This window comes from Diabrotica virgifera, chromosome 4, assembly GCF_917563875.1.
Source record: "Diabrotica virgifera virgifera chromosome 4, PGI_DIABVI_V3a".
In the NCBI taxonomy this organism is placed as follows: Eukaryota; Metazoa; Arthropoda; class Insecta; order Coleoptera; family Chrysomelidae; genus Diabrotica; species Diabrotica virgifera.
Window position 1 is genome coordinate 209,430,113 of NC_065446.1, and position 24,563 is coordinate 209,454,675.

Below are 24,563 nucleotides of genomic sequence, written 5' to 3' on the forward strand. Positions count from 1 at the left end.
ACTAGATGGCGCTACTCGAAAACCGTATCGAGATTTCTCATTCTCTCTCTGACTTGCGAGGAGGTAGGAGTAGTGTCAGGACCGAACTTACCCTATAGGTGTATTATCTGTGACAGGCAGGTGTTGTGACAAATTAGAGCGGAATTTTATAAAAAAAAAGGACTCATATTTTAGACAAAATGGCCTCTGTAACTCATAAGTGTGTTTACGCGGGATGTTTTGAAAGAAACGATGGAACAAATAATAATATATCTTTCTTTAAATTTCCACTGAAAGACGTAGAGCGTACAAAAATTTGGCAAAAAAACTGCGGGAACATTGATATTTTATTGATGGATATCACTGACCTTAAACAGAGGGTAATTTGCCAGCATCATTTTGCAGTGGAACATATTTACCAAAGTGGCCAAAGAAAGTTATTAAGGAAAAATGCTGTTCCTTTAAAATTTACACAGTTAACAACTGATTTAGGTGAGTACTCAATTTTATAAATATTTTTATGTTTGCCTAATGCGCTTTGTCAATGAGAATACTACTATTAAAATATATTCTTCCACCGTCGCATTTATTTAACATTAACTCATGCAACTTCTATAGCTTCAAATCCAAACAGACCTCTTTTTGATAATACATTCAATAATAAATATACGTCTCAAAATAGACATATTTCACACAAACCTTTCTATGAGAGAATTCGATTTTATCTAAGATATTTAGAAGTAAACTTTCCAGATATATTCCTAATAAATTTGGACTATCCCCCTCCTTGGAAAACTGATACCCCCCAAATAAATTATAATCTTACTGCATTTAGTAAGCACTCAACAAATCCAGCTGTTTTTAAAAATAACCTTAATTCAATCATAGCCAAACATGGAGATAATTGCTACAAGATATACACAGATGCATCAAAATGTAATACAGGAGTAGGTGCTGCATATGTAACCCCTAACAACCAATATCATTTTAGACTTCCCAAATATTTCAGTATTTTTTCTGCTGAACTTTATGCAATACTCAAAGCCCTTGAACATGTCAACAAAAACAAAATACCAAAATGCTTGATCCTAAGTGATTCACTCGGTGCTTTACAAACTTTAAATCATGTGTATCCTAAAAACCCCCTAGAGAAAATGGTAAAATCTGAACTAGAAGAGGCTCAAGAAAATTCCAGACGCATTACCTTCATATGGATCCCATCTCATATTGGTATCGATGGAAACGAAGCAGCAGATCAGTGCGCCCGTAAAGTGTCGGAAAGTGTCGAAACAGAGGTAACGGAGTGTCGAAATCTCGCGAGTGACATAAAATCGTACTTTAGAAATCTAATCACGTGTAAATGGAACCAAGAATGGAAATATTCACAGACATCTTTAAGAACAATCAAGGATAATGTTTACCCGCGGCTATCGAGAATACGAGCCCGAAAACTTCAAACTGTTATCACACGTCTGCGTATAGGTCACACAAGATACACGCACTCTCACCTGTTTACAAGAGACGATCCCCCTAAATGTGAAATTTGTGACGAAATAAATAATGTAAAACATTTTTTAATTGACTGTCCACTTTTTGCAAATGAACGAATTAGATTCAATATTCCTAACAACATCAACAAACTTTTAGGCACAGATGGTTACTATGACAATATCGCAAACTATTTAAAATGTATAGGGCTATATTATAGAATCTAAATTACTGGAAGTTATACCTACACTGTATTCTTAATTTAAGATACATACTGTAATTATAGATAATAATATCGATAATTATTTAAAACTCATAGAATTATATTATAGATTGTAAGTTATTGGAACTGTACTCCTACACTGTATCCCCGCTAATCACCTCTTGGTGGATGAAGTAAATTTTCAATAAAAAAAAAAAATATATTTTATATAAAATCAGTGGATATTGAATGATTTAAATATTTTTATACAATTAAATCAAAAGAGATTTTTTTTTAAATATGAATGCGTTGTTACTATCACTTCAGAAATAATGATGATGCTTGTTTTGCTTTAATTAAAATTACACATACATTTCAATGATTACACCTATTTTAGGTGATATCCCACCAGTATGCTCTACATACGTTTATTGCGGTACGAAACGTAAAAGATCTACAAGTGACGATTGTATGGTTAGGTCAACTCCATCGCCTAAGAGATCAAGTAGTAGTCTCAGTGATATTTCCAGTTTTGAAATTAATTTGCCCACAAAACTTGAAGCTGAATTGACGGAGAAGGTAAAAAAATTGGAGTATCAAGTAAATGCTTTAAAGAAGAAGTGCCGTCAGAAGAACAGTCGGCGTTGTAGAAGAACAACAAAAAACAAAAAATCGGCAACCAAATTCATGTTACAGGTACTGTTAGAAAATAAAAGCAAATACGTGCACACATTTGTTAATATGCAGTTTTCACACAAAACTCGTTCACAATGGAGTCACAATGAAAAGGATTTAGCTCTGGCCATTTATTATAAGTCTCCTAGTTGTTACAAATTTTTAATTAGATCTCTTAACTTTATATTACCTTCAGTAAAAACAATTCAAACTTGGTTGCGTGTCATAAAATTAAGAACTGGTTTAAACACTTCCTTAATTGACAAGTTGAAGAAAAAAGCAGAGACAATGGATGAGTTGGAAAAAATTTGTGTGTTAATGTTTGATGAAATTTCTTTGAAAAAAAAATTGGAGTACAATAAATTAGATGACATTATAGAAGGGTTTCAAGATTTAGGTGCTTTAGGAAGAACAAACAAACTTGCCAACACAGGTCTGGTTTTCATGATGCGCGGCTTGCTACATAACTGGAAGATTCCGATTTGCTATTTTGTTACAGGTGGTCCAATACATAGCGACAACTTAAAAAACATTGTAGTTGAAGTTGTTTCAAAATTACAAAATATTGGGTATATACCAAAAGTGTTAGTGTGTGATCAAGCATCTAATAATAGAGCTTTATTTAAGCTGTTAGGCGCATGTAAGGATCAGCCTGCAATAGAAATAGGAAATCAGAGGATTTTCACTGTTTTTGATACACCCCACTTATTAAAAAGTCTAAGAAATAATTTTCTTAACAAAAAGTTGACGTTTTTTGCCGATTCTAACCAGATATCGTGGCAAGATATTGAATACACATACAACATCGATAGAACCAATGTGAGAGCACGATGCATGGTGAAAATAACAGACGTTCACATAAACCCTAATAATTTCCAAAAAATGCGTGTAAAATTAGCAGCCCAAATTTTTTCCAACTGAGTTGCCTCAGCAATATCAACAGCAAAATCTGTAGGCCAGTTACACACCAAAACGGCTCCTCATACCGCCGAATTTTTAAAAATTATAAATAATATTTTTGATGGTCTTAACAGCAAATATTGTAGTGATAGTAACCCAAACAGAAAGCCAATGTCAACTTTAAGCAAGTCAACTGAAAACTTAAAAGCAGGTTTAGAATATTTTAAAAAAATTAAAGTTTTTGAAAATCAGAAAGAGAGAAATAATATTCACTGTCTACACGGCTTTCAGTGGACAATTTTGTCAGTTTTATGTTTGTGGGAGGAACTTCAAAAATATAATGTGTCATATCTTTTAACATCTTTTCTGAACCAAGATCCTCTAGAAAATTTTTTCTCTATTGTGCGCAATCGGGGTGGTTACAATCCAACACCTAGTGTTAGTCAGTTAAGAATTGCCATTAAGCATAACACAAATATTAAACTAAAAATTGCTTTAGACAATGGAAATTGTGAAATAGCACAAACTGATAATTTAGATTTAACCCACGAAGTAACCAGCGTCGAAATATCTGACGAGTCCATTGAAACCCAAACAGTTCATGTAGAACAATCTTTAGACATGCAAAAGGAAAATAATGACAACCAAATTTAAGCACGGCACATTCCAGCAAATGTAGCATAACAAATTTAGAAACGTGTGCTGTTACATATGTCGCTGGTTATATTTACTATAAGATTATAAAGAACTTGAATTGTAGTAAATGCCAGGAAGACTTGCTAAAAGACAACAAGATTCTATTACAGAAACACGAATTAATGTTACTTTTCAGAGATTATGGCGCAAATGAAGAAATAAAGTTTCTTCAGAGACCATCAGATTTGTTTGTTACTATTACTACAATATTGTTAGAAAAGTTTCACGAGGCTTTTAATTTATTTAAAGTAGATAATGCAGTTTTCGAAAAAATTGAAACCTATGTGACTAACCATATTTTATTAACTACTAATTGGCTTAAAAGCTGCGAAGACCATAAAAGGAAAATTATAAAATTTTTGGTAAAAATCAAACTTTTTAAAACTTGTCAGTGGTATAACGTTAATGAAAGCAAACAGAAAACTAAAAGGGAAAAGATTCACAGAAAATTACTTATTTTCGATAAAAGTAAAGGTAAACAAACATCAAAATGCAAAAATTCGACAAGTAAACAGCAAAAAATTCAACAGACTGACAGCCACAAAAGTAAACAAACCAGAAACGTCACAAATTGTATTTAAAATATGAAAACGTCTTTTTTTCTACCTAGATCTTTTCAATGTACTGAGATTAGTGCGTTCATAAAAATAACATGTGTTTTTACTTAATAACAGGCGGTAGCTGGTTTGTCTTTAGTTTCATGCGTGGAAGAGAATGATGCTAGATAAAAAGTATATGTTTTATCTCGCCGGGTATGAATGACGCACGGGTAAATAACCGTGGACTTAACTGTATGTTAAACTACACTATTAGATTTAGTCTCTATATACAGTAGATATTAACAAGTATTTTATAATATCAGGAAAACAATATCAGTATGTCTTAAAACCTTGGAATCATATAGAAAACTTTTTTATTAAGTTTAGGGAAAAATGTATTATTGATAAAAACTTGCATGTCTCAAAACTAAAAATAAAAGAATCAGATGTCAGATATTATGAGTCGTATACCAAGTTTGTTAAAAAATATTAATTCTTCTCAAGAGTCATATACCTTCATTTTTAAAGCACTTTCATATAAATATTAACGTGGTTTTTAATTGTTCTCGACTTTTAATAATAATAAAATGTTTCAATATTGTCAACAATGAAAGTACTTCTTCAGAAAAAGAAATAATAAATATATATCTTTTTTTCCCAATATTTTAATTTTACAATCTTATCACAGTATATAGAGGTTCCCTCTTTATACTGTGATCTTAGTTTGAAAAGAATTAACATTCAAATATACTTATTTACTTTGTTTTTAAATATGATCTCATTAGTGATGTTTTAAACTTTCTAATCCTGTCTGTTTAATCCAGCTTTTACCTATTGTTCCTAGGCAAATGGCCTTCAACTATTTATATGTTGGAAATTCCCTGTCACTTTATCAAGATATGTATGTACTTACATTATTCATTTTGAACGTTGGGAATTTGTGGTATTTTTTCAAAGAAAGATAATAATCTATTGTATTTGGTACTCACCACTACTTTTTTTTTAAAACATCGATGTCTTAATTCTAGAAAGTCCTTAGATAATTTTTAAATGTAAAAAGTATGCGATCGAACAGTAAATCATATTGATTTTAGTTCACCTCAGTACAATTTCTTATTTTGCACAGACTTCTATATTGCCTTTTCTAGATAAATTGTCAATTTTTTGTAGTACAATGTTACTATCAGAACAACATTTATATCCTCTTCTTCTTGTCGAAGTTCCTTCTCATATCGAAGGTTGGCCATCACTACAGCTATCCGTACCTTATTGGCGCCTGCTTTGAAAATATCTATTGAGCTGCAACTATACCACTCTCTTAAGTCTCTCAGTCAGGAAATTCTTCTTCTACCTATGGATCTTTTACCCTTAATTTTACCTTGCATTATGAGCCTAATATCTCATATTTCGCTCCTCTGGTAATATGGCCTAAATCCAGCTTTCTTGTATTGATGTTCTTTATCTCCTCGCAATCCTTTTGTAACATTGTAACCTTCTTAATACTTTTGCATTTGTAACTCGTTAGATCTAGGTATTTTCAAAATCCCTCTATAGCACTACATCTCAAATGCTTCCAACTTATTTATATTGTCTACTTTTAGTGTCTAGTTTTCCATTCCATGTAACAAAGTCGAGAACACGTAGCATCTTAAGGCTCTTATCCTCAGCTACAGAGGAAGATCTCGATTAACAAACATTTTTTTCATTTTTATAAATGCTTGTCTTGCAATTTCAATGCGTGTCCTGATTTCTCTAATAGATACATTGGTCATCGTTTTTATTTACCCAGGTTCCTAGATATTTGCAGTTATTTTGTAAAAATTTATAGCTATATATTAGGTTTTATTTTCGGTAAATTAATAATGTAGATATTTGAATACTTCAACTATTGCGATTAATTTAGCTGTAGTTATAGTAGTATTATTGTCTAGTTTTATAACATTTTTATTTATTTATTTAATTGGCATTGGTAAATGCCACACAGCCAGTCACAACATGATACAATTTTCTAAATATAATCTTAACTATTATAAAACTATAGCTAAAACTATTTTATAAAACTACAGTAGAAAACTATAATAGAAACCAATAATACCATTGAATCACGGTTTTTACTCCAAATTTTAAATAACCGCTTGGGTTGACACGAAATTTTGGAATACATATAGGAAAGAAGAAAAGTAATTCTAAGCAAGTTAATACTTTTCGAGGTATTTGCGAGTAAATATGTTCATTTTTCAACAAAAAAAAAACACTTTTTAGGTGGGTTTTTGCAAATAACTCAAAAAGTAAATATGTATTTTACCGAAAAAAAGGTTTCCAGTAAAAATATAGCTTCTAAAAAGAGAAAAAAATGGTGTATGTATGAACTCTCTAGACCCAGTAGAAGCAAAGTTGTAACTAATGAAAAATAGTTTCATATCTGTCAAATTTCAAAGCAAATATTTCAACGTGAAATAACCAAAAAAGTTTACACTTTTTGGGGAAAACTCAGTACGACTTTTTTAAAGTGTTCAAAAAATATTCATTTTTGTTTTTTAATAAGTTTCTAGCATAAAAAGTAAGTTACGCTCAAAATAAAGTTGGTCAAAAAAACTCGGGAAAATCAGCCCCCAATTAGCATTTTAAATCAAATTAATCGTTACCGCTTCCCAAGTTACTTTACTTATGTATTATTTATACTGATCTGTAAGTTTCATTTGTTCAAAGGGCTTATTTTATAACAATTTTTTTTATTTTGAAAAAAATGTTTTTTTCAAAATAACTTAAAATTTATTAGTGACACCAAATATCACAAAGAGTAAAAAAAATGTAGGTTTTGCTTTTCTGAATATTTTGGATTTTTTGTTTTTCTGTAAGGCAAAAATTGGTTAAGATGTGGCTGTTCAAAATTTGCATACACTCGTGATTTTTGACTAGTTCAAGCCCTTTCAACTAGAGCTCCTTCAAAAATTTCCACTTTGAACCGATGAAACAATACATACACGAGTAAAGCAAGTTGTGATCTTGTGAAGTTGTAACGATTAATTTCATTTAGGATGCTAATTAGGGGGTGATTTTCACGATTTTTTAACAAAAAAATAGGAACCAAATATATTTTGTTCATAACTTGCTTACTTTTGACGCTAGAAACTTAACAAAAATAATATAAATAAACCTTTTTTAAACACTTTAAAAAAAGTTGTAATGAGTTTTCGTCGAAAAGTGCTTCATTTTTTTTATTATTTCACGTTGAAATATTCAACATGGAATTTGACGAAAAAGAACTTATTTTTCAATAACTCGAAATAAGTATTGACGTAGTGAAAAAACTCTATAGAACAAAAGTTGCTTAGAATTAGTGATTTTAGGCACTTCTGAACTTATCTTGAACATATATTTTTTCACTCCCGAGAAGGGGTGATACTGAACCATAGGGCCAAAGCACACATCGGTACATCATTTGTTTTTCTTTGACATCTTAGCTAGGCGTAAGCCAAATTTCATGTCAATCCAAGCGATTCTTTAAAATCAGGAGGTTTTTTGCAATATTTTACCGTGAGCGAATGGACTAAATCTGGAAATAAATTATGTATCTTAGCTTGAAATATTTTAGTTTGCATCAATTCTGGAAATTAATTTGTTTGAAAAGTTACAAAAAAGTAATTTACATGACATGTAATTTATCACTGCTAATTTTATTATGTATTTTATATTTTGTTATTCCTTTGTAGTGTATTGATAAATAAATAATTTTTAAAAATCCTCTACTGTTTTCATTAATCAATTTTTAGCGTTTTTTCTGAAGTAAAATCGGAATTCCATAATATAGATTACAAGCACGTTAAAATTATTTGTGAAAATGCTGAATGCCACCCTTATATTGTCGTCTATTGCACTGGACAATGGCTGGAGCAGGTAACTCAAATTTATTTTTCAATCTTGGCAAAGATTTCAATTAATGTCGCCACCATACAGTCAGGTAGTACTTAGGCTTGAGGGGTAAAGAGGTGTAAGTAGGCGGAGTTTAACACTGAATTCGTTTTTACCTTAGAGTGAGGTATCTATGTGTGTGTTTATAATCAATGGTTATAGACACAGTAGAGGACAGAAAATGGTATATATATAAAATGTAAAAGATTATATTTAATTTATTGGTACCGCCTTATGGATCTCCGTTCTTGCTTACTGGTCTAGCAGGTGGGTGTTCCAGTGGTGGTGATTATGGTAAACTAGGTGTTGGACAGCGGACAGCCCCTAGTCCCCCAGGTGTGTCCTGATGCATTATGTGGCCAACAGAGAGGGGTTGTTGAGGTTATGTCTCGTAACTAACCAAAATTTCCGCCGGCACTACAAAATATACAGTCCCAAATCCGTCACTGGCAAAAACTCTTCCAGACAATAAGTTTTCATAAACTTATGCCGTATTTTCTCACCGATGGAAAAAGGATTACCAAACTTTCACCCTTTGCAATCCGACCTCGTTTCAAAACAATCGAAGACAGACCGGATGTCATCCGTCTTTGCTTAATGTCATTCAATCTGAGTTCCAACTCAGACGAACCAGTCAAGCACGGAACCACTGATTGATTCAGTTACGTGACAAGAACCTATGCACAACCTGTAAACGAGAGAAAAACAGCATATTTCTAGAATATCAAACCATTCCTAAAAAAATCAACAGAACAGAATCTTTTTGCCAACGAACCAACTGTTTTATAGGAACTACCATAGGCGAAACCTGGGGTTTTTAAAATATTTAAATATCTTTCAGTTTAACATACATAAATGAATTGTGAAGGTTTAAAAAAACCGTAACAAATTTTACAATTAGAAATTTCTATATAGTACGAGTCTGCATTTAAGATTTTATAATGACCAGTGATAGAAAATGTCACACTACATTTAGTAAAATCAGCAATAACCACGGGAGACATATTCTACAATTTTCCTTTTCTAAAAGAGGATATTGTTACAAAACTTGATTTTTCTATGATCTTTAAGGCACTAATGTTTAGTTTTAGTTGACTTTATTTATTTTTAATAACTTACTTCTAAACAAATGAAAAACACTGAATTTACATTCTTTATTTTGCAAACTACGATATCTAATTTATTTATTACACTAAGGGCCGGTTGTTCGAACGCTAATCAACAATGATCACTATCAAATATTTAATTACTGTCACCAAAACTGTCAATGTCAACTTTTATTGGGTTACTGAAAACATAATTGATTAAAATTATGAGATTAGTTAACCAATTAACATAACAATTATTAACATAATTGATTAAGTAATTTCATATTATGTTTTCAGGAATCCAAACAAAGTTGACATTGACAGTTGGTGACAGTAATTAAATATTTGATAATGATCATTGTTGATTAGCTTTCGAACAACCGGCCCTACATCTAATAATCTATCTAATTACAAATTCAAAAATATACTGCGCCCGTTACGTATCAAAGTACACCGACGTTTTCAAATTTACAACTGAACTGATAATTACAAAAACCTACTATTTATACAACATTCAATGTTCTAGAGATAAATAACATCTCGAATCATATTTAAAAGAAACAAGAAAGAATTTACTCCAAAAGTCGAAAAGGAATAGAACATCATAAATCATAAAAAAGGTTACTTGGTAAACCACTCGGGTCTGTTAGGCCGGGAGCTGAAAACAGTCTGTGACATAACTATGCCACAATATCCAAAGGATCTTCTCTTTTATGATAATTGGACCTCTTCTTCGAAGGTTTATGTCAAAGCCTTCGAATGAATGTTTGAGACCGATTTGTTCGTATCAGTGATTATGTTTTATCCATTCTACTCATAGGCTATTGATTATATTCAAAATAAGACAGCTAAAAGGAACTACAACGTTAACGGGGTTTTATTATTTCATATGGTCAATGGACATCTATATATGAAAAAACCGCGGAGTACTACCATTTAAAGGGGTGCGTTTTTGAGAAATGGGTGAATTAGTCCCTGGGCACAGGTTACGTTAGGGTGAGTTCTATGCACTTTTGGTACAAACATGTCTACATAAAAATTGTTCCTGGTTAAATTTCCTATCTAAATATCACTTTTTAAAGTCAATGATACTTTTTTTTACAAAAATATATTCAAAAGAAAAAGCACAAAGAAACCCAAAAGAAAGAAATTTTGTTTTCTGTCCCATAACTTTTGTCCACGAGGATATAGGTATAGATATTGCTTTACAGAAAGAAGCCTGTATATTTCTTCTTTAAAATGTTGTTTTGTAGAGGTAATTAGGATTTATAGTTTTCGAAATATGATTTTTCAAAGTTCGCCACTCACAGCAATTTTGGGCAATTTTCCTTGTTATTTCGCAAATATTGTTCTGTAACTTTTTTCTACGTAGCTTTAGGTATAAGCAATGGTACACGTAATAGGAATAGAAATCAATTACCTTTAAAATGGTCTGCTGAATAACGTACGACTTTTTTTAAAGAGATTATGGTTTTTTAAGATTTTATACTTTTAACGATTTTTTATAATATAATATAAAAATAAAATCATATTATTATATAATATATTATATACTATATATTATATTATATATTATAGTATATACAATATAATATTATATCATATATTATATATTATATAATACCTAATATAAAAAAAATATTATTTTTTACATTTTTTACGATTATTTTTGAAATTTCTCATTATAACTTTTTTTTTCTTGTACATGAATACATATATATTGTTCAATAAAGAAGGCTTACTTTCTGTTCTTTAAAATGGTGTATCACCTATATTTAAATATGTAATGGAAACCGAGTGATTCTTTGATATTTTTTACCTGTAATATTTAAAATTATTTCTGTTACAAAAATTACATAAACATTAGTCTTAGAAAACATAACTTTAGTTAAAATTATTTAAACGTTGTCATTTAAATTTTTTTTAAAATCAAAGTCCATCTCTTCGTTAGCATTAGCTTCAATATCTTCCTCTGACACCTCAGTTATCTTAGAGTTCCCACAATTAGTACCATTGCACATGCACCCTTTGCAGAATATTGAACAACTGATTCCGATCTTCCTACAACCGCAGTTTTTTGTACATCCTTTGGTACATTTACATGCTATTTTTTTCAAGCAAAGCTTGTGGTGCAGAAGCTTTGACAGTAAATATTGGAATTAATCCATATTTTGAAGTTTGCCCGGCAGAGTCAATTGGATCCAAAGTATTACCTATAAAAAATAAGATTCAATCATAACACACAAACACATAAAAAAGTTATAATGAGGAATTTAAAAAATAATCCTAAAATCAAAAATCGTTGCAAGTACTTATTACATTTTGAAAAAGCATATCTTATTCAAAAATAATCCTAGAATTTTTTATAATACACCATTTTAAAGTAAACAGAATAAGCTTTCTTTTTATTATATAATATACTTATACCTAAATGTAGAAAAAAAAAGTTATAATGGGAAATTTAAAAAATAATCGTAAAAAATATAAAAACTCGTTAAAAGTATGAAGTCTTGAAAAAGATAACCTCTTTAAAAGAAGTTGTACAACTTTATACAGTAGAACATTTTAAATGTAATTGATTTCTATTCCTCTTACATGTACCATTGCATCTGCCTAAAGTTACGTAGAAAAAAGTTACAGAACAATATTTGCGAAATAACAAGGAAAATTACCCAAAATTGCTGTGAGTGGCGAACTTTGAAAAATCATATTTCAAAAACTGTAAATCCTAATGACCTCTACCAAACATCATTTTAAAGACAAAATATGTAAGTTTTTTTTTCTGTGAAGCAATGTCTATACCTATATTACCGTGGACAAAAGTTATGGGACAAAAAACAAAATTTCTTTCTTTTGCGTTTCTTTGTGCTTTTTCTTTTGAATATATTTTTGTAAAAAAAGGTATCTTTGACTTTAAAAAGTTATATTTAGGTCGGAAATTTAACCAGGAACAATTTTTACATAGACGTGTTTGTACCAAAAGTGCATAGAACTCACCCTAATGTAACCTATGCCCAGGGACTAATTCACCCATTTCTCAAAAACGCACCCCTTTAAATGGTAGCACTCCGCGGTTTTTTCATATATAGAGATTCATTGACCATATGAAATAATAAAACCCCGTTAACGTTGTAGTTCCTTTCTATAGTACATAATCAATAGCCTATCAGTCCGATATTGCTCTTTTGGCTGTGTTTCTTGCTTTGTCAATGACAGACTCTGGGCCTATGAATGTTTCTTGTGTAGCTCCTCTGGTAAATAGGCATACTTTTCGTGCCCTTCAATACCAATGTTTTTTACATTCTTACTTTTTCCTATCTGAATCAGAGTCTGAAGAAAGTTGTAAACTAACTTGGAGTCAATTATATTCTATTCTTTTATTTAATAGTGCTGCCTAACTATCCGATTGAATTTTTGTAGACTTGTCCCTGGAGTGCCTCGTGTTTAGTTCCTACAGGAACATTTATAGAGGATTAATTTCCGCTTAGAAGATAGTAGAGTGATCACCTAAGCTTTTACTAGGGCTTAGTCTTGGTTTCCCTCCGTGCACTCCAGCTCCAACTCCATCGATTTTAGAGCCGTTTGTATACCTTCTATGTATGGCTTTCATGTATGGCATTATGAGATTTATGTTATTCGACTTCCATTCGTCCCTTCCTGGTAAGAGGACGGTAAACGACTTTTCGAAGTTATATTTAGGGTGCATTGCATCTGATAACTTAATGGTAGTCAGACGCCTGTTTATGGTGTTCTCTTTGAAAAGTTGTAAAACATTAATTGTCATTAATGTCACTAAATGTTATTCTGATTCGGATTTTTTGCACAATGTTACTCAAAAAGGACCCCTTTTAACAAATTTGTTTGTTGCCAGGACCAAAAGTGGGTAAAAAATTTTTTAGCGTTTTTTTTTTGCTTTTTTCCTAAAATTATTTTTTTGCATAGAACAAAGTTTTTTTAGGTTTTTTGGATCATTCCAAACAGAAAAGGTCTTTAGTGACTTTTCTCTAAAGTTGATAGTTTTTGACATAATATAAGCGATTAAAAATTGAAAAATTGCGAAATCGGCCATTTTTTAACCTTCAAAAACTATGTAAAAACTTAAAATTTGAATGTTGCCAAGGTAGGTAGATATTCTTTAAGTATCTAATGATGAAATCCCGAAGAGTTTTTTGCAATACAGTATTCAAAACTCCTTTGTTTTTTAATTTCTAATCACGCGTGCGCTACACTATATTCCACCGTTGCATGTGTATACAGTATGGTGCAAATGAAAGGAATAAATTCGTTATTTCGTAAACCGGCGATTTTAAGGAAAAAACCCGAAACAGGTCGTCATCCAAAACCCGTACTAGTGACCTCATCCGTCTGGGCGTGATGACGTAATCGATGATTTTTTTAAATGAGACTAGGGGTCGTGTGGTAGCTCATTTGAAAGGTTCTTCAATTCTCTATTCAGTAATGTAAACATTTGCATAATTATTTCTATAGGATGTCCAAAAAAAAATTATTAAATTAAATTATTTGACAAAAAAAGAAGTAGAAGAACACCCTGTATAAATAATTACATAAATGTTTATATTACTAAATAGATAATTGAAGAACCTGTCAAATGAGCTAGCACCCCTATCCTCATTTAAAAAAATCATCGATTACGTCATCACGCCCAGATGGATGACGTTACTAGTATACCATATATGCCACAATATCATATCTTAAGAATAAAAATCGACCTGTTTCGGTATTTTTCCCTAAAGTCGCCGGTTTACGAAGTAACGAATTTATTCCTTTCATTTGCACCATACTGTCGTGTCGCGCACGCTTGATTAGCAATTAAAAAACAAAGGAGTTTTGAATATTGTATTGCAAAAAACTCTTCGGGATTTCATCAATCGATGTTTAAGCAATATGTACCTACCTGGCAACATTCAAATTTTCAGTTTTTCACATAGATTTTGAGGGTTAACAATGGCCAATTTCGCAGTTTTTCAATTTTTAATGGCTTATATGTCAAAAACTATGAACTTTAGAGAAATGTCACTCAGACCTTTTCTGTTTGGAATGATCCAAAAAACCTAAAAAAACTTTGTTTCATGCAAAAAAATATAATTTTAGGAAAAAAACAAAAGAAAACGTTTAAAAAATTTTTGACTCACTTTTGGTCCTGGCAACATGCAAATTTGTTAAAAGGGGTCATTTTTGAGTAAGATTGTGCAAAAATTCCGAATCGGGATATTTTTCCTATCGGATGCGCAGTGGCTTTCTGGACTATATTCATATTTTATTATTCATAATGGAAAAATATGGAGAACTGTAAATGCGCATATCGATCCTGGGCATAAAGCAAATAAAGAATGATAAGTTGTAAAAATTAGATCTCCAGTTGATTTTGCGATTCTCTCTTTTAATATGAAGTAAGTACAAAATTATGTGAAGGCAAGGAAGTATAAGTTGCCTATAAGGAAGTATAACGTTGTTTTTTATTTTAAGATGTACCTACTGCCAAAAGTCAAACATACACAATTACTCTGGGCTAATTAGCAAAATACAAGGAAAAGTTATTTACCAGCAATTTTGTTGCTGGAATCTAATCTAATGATTGTATATATTAATAATATAGGTATGCAAAGTCCGCAGATAGTGTGCTACTTTTTTATAAACAAAATGGCGCCCGAAAATCGTGTTTTTTTCAATTTTTGCTCTATAACTCCAAAGATCTTAACTTTACACCAAAAACACCCAAATAAAAATTCACCGTAATTAAATTCTGCATAGAGACGTGTTTTTGATGATTTACTTCGACAAAAATTTTCCCCGGAAAATGCGGGTTTTTCCAACATTTCAACTAAAATTTTAGATAAGTAATTGTTTTTCAATAATTAAATAACTTGATAATATCTTGATAAAAAGGTTCTTTTCGTATAGATTATAATTCCAGAAGCCCATAGAAATTGAATGAACAGTTTAGCAACAATTGAATTGTTAATTAAAAATTTACGTTCGCTATAATAACCACAATAAATATGATACATAATAATAACTATCATTTTTGTATAAATAGACACTATACCTATCTTATGTACTTTACTGAAATGAAATTGGACTATTTAAGCGGCCTCGGGAATATTTTAAAATTAAAAAACAATTTTTTGGCTTATAAACAAATTGAATATCTCGGGAAATATTCAATTAAATTAAATCATAACTATTTTGTTAGAAAAGAAGCGACAGGACACTTCTTTTAAAAGAAAAACCGTTTAATTGTGATGAGTGGTTCCTGAGATACAACCGGTCAAAGTTGACCGGCATTTACAGCATATAAAAAATAGGATCATAATTTTTGAACTATCATCTTTTTATTTTTGTCCTCTTTCTTCACACCAATTTTCATTTCTTTAAAATTCTAATAACATATATTATTATAATAAAAACTATCGATATTACTAGTGAAAATTGCAAAAATAGCAAAATTCCAATCAAAAATTAGGTTGAAGAAAATGTAATCTCAAAGTTCAAAATAGGTGTACGTTAAAAAAATGCATTTTCTCGGCTTCCCATAGAGCAATTTTCTTCATTCTTTTTTTGTTCCCAAGTAACTCGACGAGAGCCATCTAAATAACGCATTATTGAATGTCAAACTTGCTTTCGTTTTGTTGTAATAGATTAATTTATTTATAAGAAAAGAAAACTACATATTTTTTCCAGTTGTAGACATTTTTTAATTAAACTTACAAGTGTACCTTTTAACGTTAAAAACACAAATATTCTTATTTGAAAGCTGTATAATAATTTAAACAATGTTTATTTAAACAAATTATAAAAAAGTGTTATAATTAGGGAGCGGATTTATATGCGATCAATTTTGATGAAATATGCGCATATATATGCGGTAAAAAATTACGAAATATGCGTAAGATATGCACAAAAATTCAAAAAATGCGCATTTCGAGAAACCACAAATTTTCTGTTCTATTCTATTCTAGCGGGTTCTTTTATAGGGGGCGGCAATCTTGTTTATTATCTTTCAAATAAAATCATTTTTTTTATATATGCAATTTATTCACCTATATAGCATATATTCACCTATTGGTAGCAGTTTTTTTGCAAAAACTGCTACCAATAGTTACCTATTTAAAATAAAACAACAATATTACTATAAATTAATATATCTTCGATTATAATTCACTACAATGTGTTTTTCCAAATTCTTTACGGGAAAACATATTCTTTGATCAGATAAAATATTTTTATAACTTGAAAAACTCCTTTCAACATCAATATAAGTACCTAATTGGGGTGTATTTAAAATAACTTGTTAATTTCCGTTAGAAAATGGTAAAACTATGGTTAAAGGTGTAAATTCTCTTAACAATAGAGGATTTAATAGAATCACCAGAATTATAGGTACCTACTAAATATAATAAAAGTAAATCAAATTCGGATTTCCGGGTAAACCATCCTTCATCATTTTAACATCCTACAATCATTTTATAACGGCGTACTATAAGCACTATAAGTACTTTGTGTAAAGATCGGGTATTTTCTAAGAAAACATGAAAGGCAGCAGTGAATGAGCCGTCTCTCTTCAGGTAGTTCTCGAATTAATAGATACGACAGCCTGTGCGGGGAAATATTTTGTGTCGAATTAAAAAATATTGTTTGGACTTAAATGTTTTTAAATAGACACAAAATATGCATGTTTTTTCAAAAATATGCAAAATTTAGTAAAGTTCTCAAATATGCGAAATATGCATGCAATATGCATTTAGCATAAAATCCGCTCCCTAGTTATAATAAATCAATTAATTTATTAAAACAAAACACAAGCAACTTTGACATTTAATAATGCGTTAGTTAGATGGCTCTACTCGAGTTAGTTGGGAACAAAAAAAGAATGAAGAAAATTGCTCCATGGGAAGCCGAGAAAATGCATTTTTTTAACGTATACCGATTTTTAACTATAGATTACATTTTCTGCAACCTATTTTTGATTGGAATTTTGCTATTTTGAGTGTTTTGGGTGTTTTTGGTGTTATAGAGCAAAAATTGAAAAAACACGATTTTCGGGCGCCATTTTGTTTTTAAAAAAAGTATAGCACACCTATATTATTAATATATACTATACAATCATAAGATTCGATTCCAGCAATAAAATTGCTGGTAAATAACTTTTTCCAAAAATGGCCTATTCCCCGATAATCTGCCCAGATTAAATATAAAATCTTCTATGGACCAATAACTGTATCATCGTTTCGATCATCCCTGCGCTATAAAATTTCCTCTTTTTCGCTGTTCGCTGAGAACTGGACTACAAACTGTGATTTAACGACATGACGCACATCCGACATCTGTTGCCGGAATGTTTAACAGACAATTGATTTGTACCAAATAGAGTCATCCAATTTCAATATTGCGAAGATAGATGTCCCTGAGGGTATAGATAATAAAGTTAAAAACACATTTTACACAATATTTGATTTTGATATTTCATTTATTGTAATAAAAACTGTATAAAAACTGTTTATTACTGAGCGAAATATTTTTGTTGGTCACAACATTTTTTCATAAATTTTTCATTTATTTGACTGTGATGCTGGTGACTTTCTGTTTTCTAACTTTTCGAATTCATTATTTTTCGATCTTTGTGGTAGGAAGTTCTGGATGCAAATTTATAATTTTACGTGGAGTATTATAAAATTTCATATCTCACAGCATTTTTTACTCATTAGTTAAATTAAAACTTTCTTGAAATTAAAACCTGAAACTGAAAATATTAAATGGTTCTCCATTTAAGGAACTCTTTCGACCAAGTTCTATATAGTATAGTATAGTTGATCCAAAACATGGCATAACCCAGACATCCAAAGTGAAAGTTATCCTTCAACACCAAATTGTTCTATATGGTCCACACAATGTCCAGAAAAAAGTCACACCATTTTGAGCGTCGGGTTTGGGGGGAGAAATCGGTAAATTCGTAGTTTTTTTAAGTTTTTCGCCAATATTTCTAAAACTATGCGGTTTAGCGTGAACAACCCACTATACAAAATTGTTCTACATTAAATTTGAAATAAAAAAGGCCCTATGCATAATCTTTCTAAAATGAATGGTTCCAAAATTACGGAGGTAGTATAGTATAACTGGTCCAAAAAAAGGCCTAACCCAAACATCCGAAGTAAAAGTTTTCCTCCAACACCAAAATGTTCTATATGGTCCACATATTGTTCAGTAAAAAGTTATACCATTTTGAGCGTCCGGTTTGGGAGGGAGATGGGAGAGAAGCCGGTAAATTAGTAGTTTTTTTTTAGGTTTCTCGTCAATATTTATAAAACTATGCTTAAGCGTAAACAATGTCATACACAAAAATATTGTACATGAAATTTAAAACAAAAAATATTCTATACATAACTGCTATAAAATCAACGGTTCCAGAGTTACGGAGGGAGAAAAGTCGAGGTTGTCGGTATTTTTTATATTTTTTGGGCAATATTTATGATATAACTATACCAAAAACCCAGACATCCAAAGTGAAAGTTATCCTCCAACACCAAATTGTTCTATATGGTCCACATAATGTTCAGAAAAAAGTCACACCATTTTGAGCGTCGGGTTTGAGGGGGAGAGGGGGGAGAAGTCGGTGAATATAAAAAGTATCGAAAACCTCCACTTTTCACCCTCCGTAACTCTGGAACCGTTGATTTTATAACAATTATGTATAGAACCTTTTTTTGTTTTAAATTTTATGTAGAACATTTTTCTATAGAACATTCCTTCCGCTAAAGCATAGTTTTAGAAATATTGACGAAAAATGTAAAAAACTACTAATTTACCGACTTCTCCCCCATCTCCCCCCCAAACCGGACGCTCAAAATGGTGTAACTTTTTACTGAACAATATGTGGACCATATAGAACAATTTGGTGTTGAAGGAAAACTTTTACTTTGGATGTCTGGGTTAGGCCTTTTTTTGGACCAATTATACTATACTACCTCCGTAACTTTGGAACCGTTCATTTTAGAAGGGTTATGCATGGGGCCTTTTTTTATTTCAAATTTAATGTAGAACAATTTTGTGTAGAATGTTGTTCATGCTAAACCGCTTAGTTTTAGAAATATTGACGAACAACGTAAAAAACTACGAATTAGCAGATTTCTCCCCCTCTCTCCCCCAAACCCGACGCTCAAAATGGTGTGACTTTTTTCTGAACATTATGTGGACCATATAGAACGATTTGGTGTTGGAGGATAACTTTCACTTTGGATGTCTGAGTTTGGGTCTAATTATACCATACTAATATTGGAAAAACTAAATACAGCGTTGTAACGCATATAAAATATATATAAAAAATATTTACGAAAACACCGACGAAGATATAAATATTTTAGTATATTTCAAGAATTCTCCTCCTCTAACTTTTCTTCTTTGTAGGATGTAGTGGCGCCATGTAATTTGTTTAATTATTGGTGTCTGATTATATCTTTCCTGTGCGTGAGTAACCAGTTCTGTCCTTTATTTGGTATGACCATTGTGCTAGAGATCTTCCTCTGGATCTTTTGCCCGCCATATTCCCTTTAACTATCATTCGTTCCGTGCCCTCCCTTCTTCTAGCTATTTGTTCAAAATATCTTTGTATATTTTGATTGATACTTGGGGGGTGAAAGCCATCCTTTCTCCGGGATGAAAACATACTTCCAAATTAGGTCCGAAAATGGATTTTTTTTCCTTTCTTTATGGCTTTGGTGTAACCAATTAGCCAGTCTAGTTTGGTATCAACGCAATTTCACAAGTTAAATTACAATATTAAACATTTTCATATTTCATATTATAATGTACAGACACATACAGATATTATATACATTTTAATTTATTTATTGCTACGAACATAAAATGGTTTTATATGCACTATTCATAGATTTTAAGCAGGCCTATGACAAAATTAAAAGAAAAAAAATATATGAAGCCCTACGGCAAATGGAAATACCAGAAAAACTAATCAAGTTAATAAGAATTACCTTAAATATGACATCTAACGAAATAGTGTGGAATAGTCACAAATCGGAAGAGTTTATAGTCAAAAAAGGACTTAGACAAGGTGACCCTCTATCAACTGTGTTATTTAACCTAGTTTTGGAAACAATTGTAAGGAACAGCATAATAGAAACACAAGAAACGATCTACCGTAACGAACATCAATGCATGGCCTACGCCGACGACCTTACACTGCTAGCAAAAACTAATATCGAATTAAAGAAAATCATGAGAAGATTAGTCATAGAAGCAAAAAAATTCGGCCTAGAAATAAATGAAGAAAAGACGAAGTATATGGTGCTAGGCAACACAGAAAGAGAACCTGTAGATATGTTAAAGTTAACAGCGTTCGATGGAAAAGAATATAAATTTAAACGAGTAAATCACTTTACATATCTAGGTGCCATTATACATGAAAAAGGACACGAGCAAAACGAACTAAAGCACAGGATAGCTAAGGGTAACCGAAAGGTCGGCAGTTTAAAAAAATTATTAAAGTCAAATTACGTATCAAGAAAGACAAAAATTAGAATATACCAAACTGTAATAAGAGCAACAGTCACCTACGGATGTGAAACATGGGTACTAAACAAAACAGAAGAAGAAATGATAAAGAGATAGGAACGCAAGGTACTGAGGACTATTTTCGGGGGAAAAAATACGGCAGATGGTTGGCAAAGAAGAACTAATCAAGAATTAAGGATGCTTTACAAGGAACCAACTATAACAAGATACACAAAGGCACAAAGAATCAGGTGGGCAGGTCATGTCGAGAGGATGGATAGGTCAAGAATGCCAAAGAAGATACTATTAACACATTCGCGGTCATGACTGCATATGAAGTCATTTACTCCATAAGAATACGTGTATAAAATGACAGCGTGTCCGCGAATGTGTTAAGAAAACCAGTTGGGACAAGGAGACGAGGTAGAACAAGAAAAAGATGGCACGAAAAGTTTCAAGAAGATATAGGATCGATGGAAATTACAGACTGGAAAGAGAAAGCGAAAAACAGGATACAGTGGAGAAACATAGTGCAGCAATTTTTACATAGACATTAAATCAAATTACAGTGGAACTTGGATATTACGGCCTCAGTAGTTACGTCATCTCGGTTATAACGTCAATTTTTAAAAGGTCCGGACAAAAACTATTCAATAACATTATTAAAAACCCGGTTTTAGCGGCTTAAAATAAAGTAACACTCGTCTATAGCGTCATAAAATTTTACAGCGAACTTGGATATTACGGCCTCGGTAGTTACGCCATCTCGGTTATAACGTCAATTTTTAATAGGTCCGGACAAAAACTATTCAATAACATTATTAAAAACCCGGTTTTGGCGGCTTAAAATAAAGTAACACTCGTCTATAGCGTCATAAAATTTTACAGTAGGTTGTCATATTTTTATTTTATGACGAATAAAGTGCAATGCGTTTCCGGCTTTGCGACATTTCTCACATTCTTTCCAAGAATGTGAGAAAGTTAAATCATCCCTTCTGTGTACAGTTATGACCTTAACAGTTCTATGATTTCTCATTTGTCAGTACCGTCCTAACAGTCAAATTTTTCTGTTTCAGATTTTAATTTAGTAATTAGCTTTTTATTTTTAAATATGGCAAGTTGTAGTACTAAAAGGAAGGTTTTGCCTATTAAAGATAAAGTGCGTGTTATAAGGACATTTGAAAGTGGTCGAAAAATTACTGATGTATGTCGGCAATTTGGACTTGTTAATTCGAGTGTCATCTTGGCTCAATCCTAAAAAACAAGGATATAATTTTAAAAGCCTTTAAGAGGACATAGATTCATTAAAAAATAATGTATCTAATGTACCTAAAATAGCAATAATGCTCTAATAAAATTTTCCCTCGTTAAAATTTCATTTTTCTATACCTCTCCTATAACGTCACTCTGATATAGCGTAATTTTTTTAATGGACCCTTCAATGACGTTATAACCAAGTTCCACTGTATATAATAAATATAAGACATAAGTATATATTGTCATTTGTATTATGTAAAATTGTTATTGTTAAGTTGTAAAGCCCTAGGCCTCCAAGGCCTGTAGAGCATGTTAAATAAAATAATTTATTTATTATATTTTTTCTTTTTTTTTATGTTTTTTTATACATATACTTGTTTAGTTTTTTTAATTTATTTTTTTTTAATTGTTTTTTTCTATATCTACAGGGTGTCACCACTAACGTGACGGAAGATTACAGCGAAATGGTAAAAGATTTGAAAAAAATTTTAATTAGTGGTTTGTAAGTTGATAAAATCTACATTTTGAAATTATTTTGAAATATACAGGTTGTCACAATAAATGGCGGCGTATCAAAGTTATATTTTTTCTTATGGAACACTCTGTATTTTATTGCATTTTTAATTGTCCGCAAAAAATAAGGTATAGTTTCATAAGGCTTCCCTATACCTATGTACAGAGTGTTCTGAGTTATGTTGACTTTTCTTAAAATGTAAAGGTTTAAAAGAAAGCTTATTCTCAAGTTATTTAAGAAATTATAAAAAAATACTTTTACATCTAAATATTGGGATATTGGTTGAATGTATTCCATGATTGATTATTACACATTTATTTACAGGGTGTTCAATATTTACAGTTTCATTATTGGATTATTCAATGTGTCATATTATGCTTATTTTAAATAGAGCACCATGTATATTAATTATTAATTATATTAAACGGAGTCACCTCTTTCGAATAGTATATGGATGTCCTATAGCTAGGTTTAATAGTTTTTGCGTAATTTACAATTATTTAAATTCTTAATCTGTAAATCGCTTTTAAAACAAAAGATGTATCTCATTGTATGACATCGTCATTTTATGACAGTACGGTCTTGTAATTATCAAAAATATAAACATCCATGTATGATATTCAAATTCAATTGTTCCCAAAAATGAATAACAACGTTATCTACGAAAGAGTATACATGGTACTTTGTATTGGGGAGTGTTTGCAAAATTGTATCTTACTTTCTAAAGTTTACGCTCAAAAGTAGGTATCCTGATAGAAGACACCCAAAAAGGACATTTTTGAGAAATCTCAGAAAGTTAAATTAAAATAAACCAGTTATTTGTGATCACGTCAATGAACTTGATGTCCTGCTTTATGTTACGGAAGACCCAAATACTAGTAAAGAAAAAATTTCGGGTAAATCAGTCAAACGACTGTTAGAATACTTGAGAGAAACCACTATTATCCATATAAAACTCAACTACACCAATATTAGACCGAACAGGATTATGATAAATATTTAACTTATCGTTTATGGACTTTAGACTTTGGATCAGATCCTGAATTTTTTTAAATGTATTGTATACAGACCAATCTACCTACTTCTCATAATGATGGTCTAGAAATTAGGCATAATTTTTATTTCATTATGATACAGTAAACAAGCATTTATTTCGTACGGTTTAAAAATCGAGAGTGCATAAATATTATTTTTAAAATCAATTTACCGTTTAATAAAATTGTAAATTACGCAAAAACTATGACTCCTAGTTATGGAACATCCCTATATCATTCGAAAGAGGAACCTGTGTTTAGTATAATAATTTATTAACATACATGGAGTTTTATTTAAACTAAGCATCATATGACACATTAAATAATAATCCAATAACAAAACTGTAAATTTTGAGCGCCCTGTAAATAAATGTGTAATAATAAATCATGGAATACATTAATTATAAAATAATTACCAGACCGTTCTGTCATAAAATGACAATGTCATACAATGCCATTAATTAACTACATCTATTGTTTTAAAATTGATTTACAGATTAGGAATTTTAATAATTGTAAATTACGCAAAAACTGTGACACCTAGGTATATGACATCCATATACCATTCGAAAGAGATAGATTTTTTTAGTATAATTATTTATTAATATATATGGTGTTCTATTTAAAATAAGAATAATATGACACATTGAATAATCCAATAATAAAACTGTAAATTTTGAACACCCTGTGAATAAATGTGTAACAATTAATCATGAAATACATTCAACCAATATTCAAATATTTAGATGTAAA